Below are 4,782 nucleotides of genomic sequence, written 5' to 3' on the forward strand. Positions count from 1 at the left end.
TTCAGCCCCCATGAATCCAATGGATCCATGTCCTGAGAGTGTGGGTGTTTCAGCAGAAATCAGGCGACGCATATGTATTCCGGGTGTACGGATATTATAGGAACATAAGTCTCCTTTAGTGGGTCCCTGTGTACTGTGAACTGTTAGAAAGTTTAAAGACGTGTGAAACCATCAACTGAAAAGGGACACACTTCCCTCCATTGGTACGGTGCATAGAGCTCTGAACAAAAGGAAAGAGGGAAGAAGAAAGGCCCATGGGACGCTAGTGGGTAGAATCACATTTACCTTAGGAACCTCTCGTCGGATGCAGCCCCTCCCCCAACACTGACAAGATGCAGCAGCCATTGGGGATGGCAGTTAGCGGTTGGATTCCAGGTGGAATGTTGGTGTTTACCGCGAGGCTTGTTGTGGCTGTTGGATCCTAGGTAACCGGGCAGAGTTCTGTGGGTGGATCAGTGTGATGGAGGGGCTGCCGCCCTCTGTGGAGCTTGGCTTAGGTGTTTGGTCCGGGAAGCTGTGTAAGTTCGAGATACTGCTGCTGCCCAAAGACCTGAGGTCACAGGTCAGTTTCCAGAACCTGAAAGGGCAGACAGTGGAAGATCTGCCTGTCATCAGCTTACTGGTCAGGCTCCGAGGTACTTTCAGACTTGCCCAGTCCTGGTGAAGTCGACTTTAGGGGAGACACGAAGAGAAGCTGGCCGATAAGCTGGCTGCACGGATTGAGGAGCGATGCGAACACATGGATGAGACATGTTCTGCTACAATGGAGAATACTGGCGTGGAGACAGCTGTAGAGGATACCAGGCTCAAAAGACATTCATGAGACATATTGAAACTCACTGATACAGGCAGAAACATACGGAGTGCCAACGTGGACTTGAGGAAGTTCCTCAATTCTCTTCTCCAAAAACGGGTCCAAGGTCCCTGACGTCTGAAGGAGAAGAAGTGGCAGAGATGATCAAAACGCTCCTGTTCTTGGAAGAGGTCGTGAGAATCCACACGTCCCAAGGGGCATTCCCAAGCCATTCAGACCAAAATTCAACCAGCCCAGGTAAGCCTTTTCCCAGGTTTGGGCCTAGCTAGTGAGCACTTGCCCTTCCCTCCCCTCCACTCAGGCATCCATTTGGAAGGATCAGTACCTGAGCTGCAATGAAGCCATTACGAGAAGAGCAAGCCCCTCCTAGAATCAGAGTTCCTTCAGCTTCACTCTCTGTGAACAACAGTGAACACCTTAAAGGTCAAATAGTCTCGGCTGAAATAGGTAAACTTGAATACTTAGCTCACACCTAGAAACGATGTCCTTCCGCTAGATTCAGCAAATGTTGTGTTTATGTCTTCCCTGGGGTGAAGGGAGTGTGGTAAGTGAGGGGAATCTTTGACTGAACATGAATCTGTATTAGGCTTCAGTTTTTCAAGACAGTGAAGGTAAATAGTACAAGTCAGAAAGTGAACTGAACTGTAAAAGTCGCCAATGACATTAAAGACACAGCTTATGTGGATCGTCTTTCACTTGAGTCAAGCCCCCGGGGGCACTATATCATGGGGGTGCAGACTTGGTTGCGTTAAATGGCTTTAAACTACAGGATCGGATGATTAAGCATTCTCAACACTGATAGAAAAACACCTGGTTCTCAATAGACTAGCATAACTGCAGCAGGATTCTCCTAGCTAGAATGCCTCTAGGTGCTTTTGGATTCAAACCTAAATGTATATATTTGGTTTGTTTCCTCTTGTATTTTCCTAGAGAGGGATGTTACCCCTTGAAATGCCAACATTGGCCAGTAGGTGTCATTGGGATAAAGGGCACCACATGCACAAGTGTATCCAAGGTTGGGGGTTATTCCATGTTTCCAAAAGTTATTTCATGGTTCCTGTTGGTTTCGGAGGCTTCAACCTTAAAGAGCTGACATGACCCCTTGAACAGTTTGGACTGCTAGTTTGCATTCTATCTGTCTAGCTTTTCCGTAGAGCTGACACAATGTTACCAAAATTGACAAGTCTGGCTTCTAGGTCGACTTAGTGTGTTTCAAAAAATAACTCCATTTTCGTATAACTCCCAAAGCATGTAAATGAGTTCTGTTAAACTTCTTAAAGACTGCAAATGGGATATCAACACAATGTCAAAATAGTTGTCTTCGGACAATCCCTCCCACCACGGCTGTATAGAAACAAAGAGCTAAGCAAATATCACATTTCTGTGAAATGTATCTGGATAGTGTTGATTCATTGATGCCCAGTTGGCAGAGAAGAAGTGCAACCTGCACTCACTCGCTCCCATGTACAGAGCAATGGAAACATCCACTCACCCAGCCCTTAGCATAGGACACTGGCCGAAGAGAGGTCTGTTACTCCCAAAGACAGGATGAGGCCTCAGGACACCTGGAAGCAGGAGAATGCAAAGCAGGGAATGGAAACCAGTGCAGGTTCGGACCCCTGGTGATGGAGCAACAAGGGTGAAACTCTGTTTAACTTGGACGCACACTCTCAAGCGGACAGGAGACATGGGTTTGAAGGTGATGTGCTGAGATTTACAAGAGTGCACAGCAGATGCTTGGCTGAGAGAACTCAAAGAAACCAGCGCAAAATATCCCCACAGTTAATTCTGAGACCAAGATCCAAGCTGCCAAATTTGAGGTAGCAGAGGCAATGGTCAGTGAGGCATAGAGCTACGGATGATGGCACACGCTGAGTCTCAGGGATCTGGAGTGCGTTGTGGGATGTGGTGGGTCGAATCAAGAGAGCAAACCGAACTGTGTACCAATAATAAATCAACCACACTGGTCGCGCGGTTGCGATTACCGATATGTCCCATGGCCACACCCAGTACATCTGCAGGACCAGGGACCAATTGGGAATTTTGCCAATAGAGCACGTGTGGGGCTGAATCAGAGATATCGTGCATCTGGTCTGAGGGATCCAGGGGGCCTTGAATTTGAAATCAGAATGAAAAGCCTTAGGATATGCTACATTCATAACCTGGGCTGGGATTATGGTTTGGTTTGAGGCACAGGATGCGCAACAGCTCTGTGGTTGCCTTCGTGCACCCGTGCCACAAGGATGAGAGGACAAGGGAGAGTGGTCCAAGTCCACAGCGTGAGAAGAGGAAGCATTCCCTTCAGCACTATCTCCCAAAGACGGATGCTACATTTTGGATGGCACCGGCACGGTACGGCACCTAGGACAACAAGGAAGGTCTGCGGGATCATTCCAGCAGGCCCTGATATGTGACATCCATAGATATGCTTCCACTGGTGTTTCTGTAGACAGAGAAGCTCTGGAAAGAACTGATTTCTTTGGGACATTCCCGTGGCAATAAAAAGCAGAAGAGCACTCTCAGTTTGCTGTTTTGGAAACACTCCAAAATGACATAGAGAAGAATGCAGAGCTGAGAACTTTTAGAAGCTTCATTTCCACAAGAGGAAGTGTCCTGTGCACTTTCAGAAGTGTGAGATAAGTATAATCAAAATGAAGTTATGCTAATCGAAGTAGTATGGGTTGTTCATCACAACTAATGCAACACCAGCAATTGGAGATATACCAAACAACACACACAGGTACAGGTTATGGCATCAATGTCTAGGAGAAATTGTCCTCACAGAAATCCCATGGAATTGCGTAGAGACAAGAGTCTAAAATTTTCAATTAACAAAGCCCTAGAAGTCTACATTAGATACCTGATATTACCTGACCAGAAGAGATGAAGAAGAACAGTAAAAGAAACAGGAAGTACCATTTTCAGTTCCAAAGATACTGAAGGCGCAAAAGATAAGCTTTCAAACAACTAGTCTGCAAAACGCTATCCAGAACAAGTGTTGAAAATGAAGGTCAGGAAAACACTGAAGAACACCAGTGTCTCAGAATCACAAAAGGCAGAATACCAGAAAAGGGGAAGAGAAAGTCTCAACACGAGCCAAAAATATCAGGAAACTCAATGGTTGTGATAATATCAGGGCTAAAATTCAGTCCTTAGCAGACTAGATAATGCAGAGGGACGCGTGAATGACTGTTGAAGACAGGGGAAGAGAAAAACCTCGGTCAGAAGCAGACATAGGAAAGCAAGTGCAAACAAATGAAAACATTGCAGTTGAACCCTGGGTTAAGACAGGGCATGAAAGAATAGAAATCATGAGTCCCAGATGGAAAAGCAAGAGATAAAGAAACAAAAAGTGTCTGAAAATTTATCTGTAGAAAAATCAGACTGAAACTTGCTGAAAGCCAAGAAAGAATCATCTATGCGAATTCAGGAATTACACAGCATCCGAAGGAGGTGGAATCCCAATAGACCTACCAGCAGCTGTATGATTCAAATCAACAAAGCTCACGAATATCCGAGTGATTTAAAATGCACCTGGAGGAAACAACATAGTCACAAGGAAACCTCCAGAGGGGTTTCAGCTGATATCTCGGCAGCAATATTGCAGGACAGGGAGGAGTGCCAGGACACAGACCATATCCTGAATGGCCAAATGCTGCCACCTAGGGTAGCCTATGCCACATGAACACCATTTCAAATAACGGCAGAGCTAGAGAATTCTACAGACCGGCAAATCTTAAAAGAATTCAGCAGTTCAAAAGTTTTTCTAAAAGAAAGGTTGAGAAAACTCCCCTGAATAGAAAAGCAGCAAGATGGAATGGAAAGAAGAAACCATTATTGGAAATGCAAGAAGAGCATGTGTGGCAGAGAAGAAAGAAGAAGAACTTAAGGAGGACATCAAAACCCTAAAGATGGGAGAGGGAAGCAGGAAATCATAGGTGATTGGAAGCACTCTCTTAAGTGAATCA

Source organism: Vicugna pacos, unplaced genomic scaffold (genome assembly GCF_048564905.1).
Source record: "Vicugna pacos unplaced genomic scaffold, VicPac4 scaffold_20, whole genome shotgun sequence".
Taxonomy (NCBI): Eukaryota; Metazoa; Chordata; class Mammalia; order Artiodactyla; family Camelidae; genus Vicugna; species Vicugna pacos.